The sequence below is a fragment of the Danio rerio genome, chromosome 7, assembly GCF_052040795.2.
Source record: "Danio rerio strain M-AB ecotype USA chromosome 7, GRCz13ab, whole genome shotgun sequence".
Classification (NCBI taxonomy): Eukaryota; Metazoa; Chordata; class Actinopteri; order Cypriniformes; family Danionidae; genus Danio; species Danio rerio.
In genome coordinates, this window is record NC_141027.1 from 3,825,081 (window position 1) to 3,833,937 (window position 8,857).

Here is an 8,857-nt window from a genome sequence, read left to right on the forward strand (position 1 = left end):
AAGATGATATTTTTAAGAATGCTGGAAACCTGTCTTAACTTCCATAGTAGAAAAGAAATATTATGGAAGCAAATGGTTACAGGTTTTCTTTTTTGTTTTGTTTGTACATTGAAATACTACATTTTACAAAAAATTTTTTACAACAATAACCTTGTTGCATTTACAAATTATACAAAATATGAGTGTGTGTGTATGTGTGTATATATAAACTAAAAGCATACAAACAAACAAAATTAAAATAAATAAATAAGTAAAAAAAAAATAAAAAGTAAAACTGTGTCTCTTTTAGTCATTAATGGTAATCTATTTAAACATGGTTACAGGTTTCCAACATTCTTCAAAATATCTTCCTCTGTTTTCAGTGAAAGGAAAACTAGTTTCTGATTTCAAACAAGCAAGCAATGAGTAAATGACAGCATTTTTGGGGGTTGAACTATCCTTTCTAAAGCAATGTAATTTACTAAATTTAACGCAAATTAAAAAAAAAAAAAAAAAAAAAAAAATATATATATATATATATATATATATATATATATATATAATAACTAAAAGCATACAAACGAACAAACAAAAATAAAAAATAAGTAAAACTGCGTCTCTTTAATAATAATAATAATAATAATAATAATAATATTATATATATATATATATATATATATATATATATATATATATATATATATATATATATATATATATATATAAATCTACATTTTAATTTAATTTTTAAATGCTGCAGATTTCCTAAAGATTTAAGCCAAGCAAGACACTGTTTAAATTCGTGCCACACCATCTGCACTGTTTTATGTGTTCATCTATACAATCAATACCACGGTAAACAACATGCTACATATAAAAAAATAAAGCCTGTAGAAAAAAAAAAAAAAAAAAGAAAAAAAAGGGAAGTAACATTTTAAATGACAAACAAAAATCCCTGATATTCCCCGACTTGAACAACAAAAATATTAAATTCCCTGACTTTCAATGTCTTGAATAGACAATTAATTAAAAATTCATTTATATTCCAGATGCATCAAATCCTTTGTGGATGGAAGAAAAGAAAAAATCTTTCAGAGATTAAAAGCGATGCCCTCGGCCGAGCGTAAGACACATGCTATTAAACCAGTATTATAAACTACTGCACAAAAGGAGATAAATATCAGTGGGCCTGCAGGAAATCTGGAAGTGTACAGGGATCACAGTATCTGCCTGATTTTAAAGTAGGTCTGAGGTCTGCTCAAATTAATTAAATCTTTCAATCGCTCTATGCATAATGATAGACCGAAGGACAAAAATGACCTAGACATAATTGGGTCTTTAAAGTATTAATTATAGTAGAGTTGTAAGGTAACAGCACTGTTCTTAATGTACTAATTCACAAATTTGAGATCTGATGATGATGAAAAACATTGAAAAATAAGAAGTTGAGTCAACTTAATATCGTAAAGCAGCTTGCTGCACAATTTAACCAAGTACCACAGTTGACTTTATTTAAGCTAAGTCAACTCATAAATGCTGTACAGAAAGCTGCCTTACAATTTTAAGTGTCAATGTTTTGTTTTTAGAGTGAATTGATGAGGATTGGACTACTCTTTATATTTATTAACTTCAGTTTAAACGAATGCATGAGGTAAAGGCTAAAACTAGGGCTGTGCAATATGACAAGATGTATATAGTAAGGACAAAAGAAAGGTTTATAGTTTCATACGCTCTATTGTTTATTTAGTGGTGTCACAAATCAAATTGTTTACCGTAGGCTAATATATTTTCATACTTTATAGGAGTGCAATATGCCATTACAGCTGCAGATAGAAACATGAATAACAGCATGGTGAAAAAGCTGCAATCTTGAAAATGATGTTCACATTTTGTATGTTATTTATCAACATTTTATTGGTACTTTTATGTCTGTTTTCATTCATTTTCGATAAGCGTTTTATAGTTTAATAACATTAATTTTATGTGTCTACAATTTTAATCAAACATTTGCCCTGAAGTTCACATATGGATAGAAACATTTGACTAAAACTAATAATTGATTGAATTAACAGAAAACTTGTAGGCTTATTCCCTTTATTAATCCGGGGTCGCCACAGCGGAATGAACCGCCAACTTATCCAGCAAGTTTTTACGCAGCGTATGCCCTTTCAGCCGCAATCCATCCCTGGGAAAGGTTTAAGGATTCAGTGTTATAAGAACATTTTAAATAAGAAATTAACATTCTTTGAATTTTTCATGTGCTGAAGACTTGTCTTTGCACTCATCTAGAAAACAAGGGGAAAATGAATAAATATATGGGTCATTCTACAGAAAAAATGCACTTTTTGTTTGGGAAAATGTCAAAAAAAAAAAAAACGCAGACACCACATCAAATGATTACTTTTGACTTTATGGACAAACAAATGACAGTATATACTGGTGTTGCCAATTTGTCAAAATTAAAGGTTATGAAATATTATTTCTTAATTTGTTTATGTTACCAGTTACAGACAAACAATGATAATACAAAAAAATAAGGAGATTGTTTTAACCAGGTTTGTTAAAAGTGTTGAACTAAGTGCAACCACACATTTGCTATATTGGGACGTCAAAAGTCATGTCAACATTTGTTTTTTATTGTACACAAGTGATTTTTATTGTAAAATGATAAATTTTTGTTATATTGTAATACCAGTGATTAAAAATTACTTAGTCTAAATATATATAAATAAATAAACATATAAATAAATAAACATATATACACACACACACACATATACATACATACACACACACACACACATATATATATATATATATATATATATATATATATATATATATATATATATATATATATATATATATATTATTTAAGGATTACATTTTTTATGTAATTTACATTGGCTATTTTCCTATTTTGAAAGGAAGAAAAATCTGTTTTGATCTCAAAATAAAGCACTTTCCTTCTTTATTGTAATTAAAACACAATTATTGCCACATTGATAACTCAAAAGGGTGTTAATTGCTAAGTTTCTTTTTAAATAATAAAAAAAAAATTATTGTAAACCTAAAGATTTTTTTCGAATGTAATATTGCGGCTAAATCTAGTGACAAAAAAAATGCAAACATTTCTGTAGAATGACCCGTATACAGATTTTAATGACAAGAAATCTTGTATTTGCCCCATATAGTATACTAAACAAATAATTATGTAATAATAATGGCATTTCTAAGTGTCAGAGGGTGGGATTCAGAGAAATGTTGTTTGTATTTAAACTTTAAAACCTCCAGTAACCGTGCTATTCTCCGATTGTACCAATATAAATACAACAAAAACAGGTTTTGTGATTGTTTTTGAAGTGTTTGCTACTCTACAACAGTTTTGAACAAAGTGATGGATGTAGACAAAGCCGCAAACGGGAGTCTAGTCTACATCAAACACTTGTCAGGAAAATTGCAGAAGAAGTGGAGAATAAAAAAATTTAAATAAAAAACAACTTACGGATTGATGTGGGTCAAAAAAGCTTCCTCAAAAACTACAAAAAAGCAAAATAAAAACAAAACAAAAAATCAGTTCTTAATATCTACGATCCCTTTCAACTGACTAGCAGGGACTTATGTGAATATACACAACCAATTAAACCACCTGAATGCACAGATTTGGTGTAAACTGTGACCCCATGACATAAAAATGGTAAATGTGTGTTGTTTACAAAGGCAAATAGTGTTTAATCTATTCTAGACCAATGTTAATCAAAGAGTGTGGACCAAATTCAGTGGAAAAAGCTGGACGTTGATGTGTGGAAACACTGGATCAATCCTATTTACACTACAGTATTTGGGAAGGATCAGTTAAAACTCTAGTGTTTCCATATTTTGTGATTAACAAGCGTTTTCTTTTTTTTAATGTAATAAATTATAAGGGCCTTGATCTGAAATTTTGATGTTAAAAACATAACTCAGCTGTATGTGTGTGTATGTATGTATGTGTATATATATATATATATATATATATATATATATATATATATATATATATATATATATATATATATTAGCGCTGTCAAAATTAACACGTTAACGCATGCGATTAATTTTAAATAATTAACGCGTAAAAAAAATTAACGCAATTAACGCAGTTGCAGGTTTTTTTTTTACTTCCTGTTGTGGTGGACGTGTGTTTAACATGCAATTAATTTGGATAAGACCAAGGAAGCACTTTTTGAAGGCAAGTTTCAGTATAAAACAATTTGTTGCATCACAGGTTATCCAGAGTTTCATGCAATTTGGGGTGTTTCATTTTTAACTTTCGACTTCTGTTGTAAGGTGAACAGAAAGAAAATCCTCCGCATTTCGTGACTCGGTGTTCCTTTAAGGTAAGGTTCCTTTTAAGGCTACACGGTAGAATTTTAATAAGAGTTTAATCTTAATCATATTAAAATCGGAGTATTGGTATCTTATGTGAATGTATACGAAATTACAAGTTTTAATATTTTAAATGCGATTAATCGCGATTAATTTTTTTAAAAAGGTGCGATTAATTAGTTAATTTTTTTAATCGATTAACAGCACTATATATATATATATATATATATATATATATATATATATATATATATATATATATATATATATATGAGCAATTTCAGCATTATGGATGTGACATTGCGGTAAAAACTCAAAACATAAATTCACATAGAAAAGTATATGTTAACATTATATTGAAACATCAGTTTCTATTTCACAGAACTGACCAGAGTTATAGAAGCAAAAAAATATAAATATATATGCATTTTTTAATATTTTAAATTAGGAAAATACACATGCATTATGGATTAGATGAAAAAGGTCTGCGGAGTTACAGTATACAACATACTTTGTAGAAATTCTGTGAATTAAACTGCACAACCCAAAAGAAAAAAAATTATAATCATAAGGATAAAGGTTGGCTCTCTATAGAACAAACATCATTGGTTTTGTTTAATCTTTTTGCTTTTATGATGAAAAAGTGTTGTTATGTAGTGAGAGAGAGGGTGTTTTAATTTTATTGCCATTTCAGCTTCTATGGCTATGTCATTGCAAAAAGAAAATAGATCAAGTAAAAATATTCTAACAATTAAGTCATCAACAGCAATAAATAATGTACAAAGTAAAATATATAAATAATAATATTAATGAAAAATTCTACAACTTTAGATGGATTCACGTTTAAAAAACATTTCCTTTAAAGTCTCTCCAGATAAATATTGTTGTCTGATAACATTAAAAATGGGGCATTCCACAAGAATACGTTTAACTGTTTGGTTTCTGTTGCAATAATGGCATTTTGGTGGTTCTTTTCCTTTGAGTAAATGTTCATGTGTGAGTGTGTTGTTATGGATGTGACGTCTCTCTGTTATGGATGTGGCAGATGTGAAATTGCCACTTGTGTGACTTTGGTAAATCCAATATAATAGTTTAAAAACATTGACAGAGACATTTCTGAGTATTTATAAAGTTCTGTAAAATACTTGCTCACACAAAAAACCCAGAAACGGTTTACGTATTTTGGTGAAAACTTTTTTTTTTTTTTCATGGCAAGTTTGTAATTAGCATGGAATTGCTCATTTATATATATATACACACATACATTAACCATGTATAGTAGCTTTTTTTTTTTTTTTTAGTGGCATCAGGCCTTTGATTTCTCTGTCGACAATTTTTGATGTTGAAAAGGTGACTTTTATTGACAGGTTGTAATTTATAAAATAAGAATAAATAGATGGCAGAATGTGCGCATCTGCAAGTAAACATATTTAACTTGAATATTGACTTATTATTCCAATCCAATCCCTCTTTAAATCAACAAATGAGCCATAATTATTAATAAATAAATTTACTCCGTAATATGTTCTCCTTTTATAAACAAGACTCCTGGTAATAAATTACCAGTACTTTTTCTGTAATTCTACAGATTATTTATGTATATAAATTTTATATATATATATATATATATATATATATATATATATATATATACATATATATATATATATATATATATATATATATATATATATATATATATATATACATACATATATATATATATATATACATACATATATATATACATACATATATATATATATATATATATATACATACATATATATATATATATATATATATATATATATATATATATATATATATATATACACACATACATATACATACATAGATACATATATATACATATATATATATACATATATATATATACATACATATATATATATATACATATATATATACATATATATATACATATATATATATATATATATATATATATATATATATATATATATATATATATATATATATATATATATATATATATATATATATATATATATATATATATATGAGCAATTCTGTGCAAATGTTTACCTTGCCATGAAAACAGTTTGCGTGGAAAGTGTTGTGTGCACATTGCCGTCCCCATTTTATGTATACAAGCCATGTTTATGAATGAAACTCCTGGATTTTGTATACATTTTTAAAGATAAATCCCAAAAATATATTACTTGAACTATTAACAATGTCAATAAAAGTCACCTTTTCAACATCAAAAGTTGTCGACAGAGAAATCAAAGTCCTATGATGCCATTCAAAACAGAAAAAGCTAAATACTGAGCATGATTTTATTTAAAATATATATTTATAAACCTCAAATTTAGATGCCATTTCTTCTTCTAAAATGAACATTTGTATCCGGATCCTGAATATAGGTTCCGTAATATCAATTTTATGGCATAGATTAAGCCCTTTATTTGTGGTCTTTAAAGTGAAATAACTCAACATAAACAAAGGAGGCTGAGATATTCATTTTCGATGAAAATTTCAAACGGCACTTGGAGGTTTTTGCACCTGAACTATTATTATTATTGTTTTTTTTTGTAGTGTTGATTAAAATGTAAAATTTGTATTGATTTTATGGTTGATCCTTGTACCAAATATCTTCGATAAATATCTCATGTTTGAGAACACCTGATCTAAACATACAGTTGAAGTCAGAATTATTAGCCCCCCTGAATTATTAGACCGCTTATTTATTTTTTCCTCAATTTCTGTTTAATGGAGAGAAAATTTCTTCAACACATTTCTAAACATAATAGTTTTAAGAACTCATTTCTAATAAGTGATTTCTTTGATCTTCACCATGATGACAGTAAATAATATTTTACTAGATATTTTTCGAGACACTTCCATACAGCTTAAAGTGACATTTAAAGGCTTAACTGGGTTAATGAGGGTAACTAGGCAGGTTAGGGTAATTACGCAAGTCATTGTATAACAGTGGTTTGTTTTGTAGATAATCGAGAAAAAATATAGCTTAAAAGGGCTAATTACTTTGTCCCTAAAATAGTGTTTAAAAAATGTATAACTACTTTTATTCTAGCCGAAATAAAACAAATAAAACTTTCACCAGAAGAAAAAATATTATCCGACATACTGTGAAAATTTCCTTGCTCTGTTTAACATCATTTGGAAAATATTTTAAAAAAAAAAGAAAAGAAAAAAAAAAACAATTGAAGGGGGCTAATAATTTTGACTTTAACTGTGTACCATATACTGCTATGATCAAGTTTTAGCTGGTGATTTGTGATGCTAACATGTGAGACTTGGTGCATTCCACATATTCATATAAAACCAATACAATGGATAAAAATAAGATAAATGCTTATATTAAACACAGAAAAGCAAAACTTTGACAACATACTAATGTGAAACTCCATTCAAAAGTAAGCCTGTTGGTATGGTGGGAAAAGGGAAATAATATAATATTCATATCAAACCATTTTACAGGACACCCATGGGAGCTTTGTCATTGGACTGTACACACAAATGATTTAATTAATTCAGCATGGGGCACTTGAGGAGCACAGAGGAACTCTGTCCTTCTTGACACATTTATTCAATATTAATGCAACCAGCTCGATTCAACATTGATGTACTTTTAATGGAAAGATTGACCGTTTACACATGTCGCATAGACCTGGGAAGCAAATGAACGGAGTTAAATGGTCCATGCATTGTTAAAGATTACTGCAAGTGACAGAAAACGTGTCTCAGTCCATTAAAAGTGCCAAAACCTGCAAAAACGTCGCCTGAAAATTCACATTTCTCAAAAATTTTCCCGCTGGAACGCAACGACCCTCAAAAACAGGAGCAAAAATACCGAACAAATAACCGCATTAAAAAGGACAAGCTCAGTCCAAAACGTCTACAGCTGAATAAAAACAGTCTACTCGTGTTGGGGAAAGCAGTCTGTCATCCTAAAAATGGATTTAAAACGCGTTTATATTCTGAATCCCGGTCAGGGAGGGAAAAACGACCCCATCTTGAAAACACAACCACCGGTCCATACGAAACAAATCCTCCACATTAACTCCAAAAATCAAACAACCCAGCTGCTCTAGCAGACGTCCTGCAAAAAGATCGTGTGAAAAATAACTCCTACTTTGAAAAAAAAATCAAATAAAAATCGTGCGATCCTCTCAAAACAAACAGGGTTTTCACCGTCTACACAGCATCACAAAATGTACGCCACCAAAGCCAAGCAGAAATCGACCAGAAAAATGCATTAAAAACAAAAAAACACCAAAAATTCTCCAAAGATAGTTCAAAGTCAGTCAAAAAATAAAAAAGGTGACAAAAAATCTCTCGAATCAAAATACTCACCGGGAGTTTAAGACTAAAAATGATTAAAATTCGGTGCTGTACTGTTTTGTGGATACAGTCCGTATCAGCTTGTTCAGTAGACACCGACCGACAGGCGAGTGCACGAAATGGCGGAGACCAAATGCGCACTGAAATAAGCACCGCC

General features: G+C 28.7%; 1 protein-coding gene and 1 long non-coding RNA gene across 11 annotated transcripts in view; both read right to left on the reverse strand.

Moving 5' to 3' along the window:
- The window catches only part of hnrnpcb (heterogeneous nuclear ribonucleoprotein C b), a 38,173-nt gene extending 29,369 nt beyond the window's left edge, over window positions 1-8,804 (reverse strand). For 5 of the 10 annotated variants that reach the window (XM_087259027.1, XM_087259024.1, XM_087259022.1 and 2 more), the window contains exons 1-2: window positions 8,713-8,804; window positions 3,485-3,518 (exon numbers count right to left, since the gene is read on the reverse strand). The gene's annotated coding sequence lies outside the window, so the exon portion shown is untranslated. 10 annotated transcript variants of the gene reach the window in all.
- LOC147842925 (uncharacterized) overlaps window positions 1-8,857 on the reverse strand; it is a 959,952-nt gene that overhangs the window by 567,616 nt on the left and 383,479 nt on the right. The gene's annotated exons all lie outside the window — the stretch shown is intronic.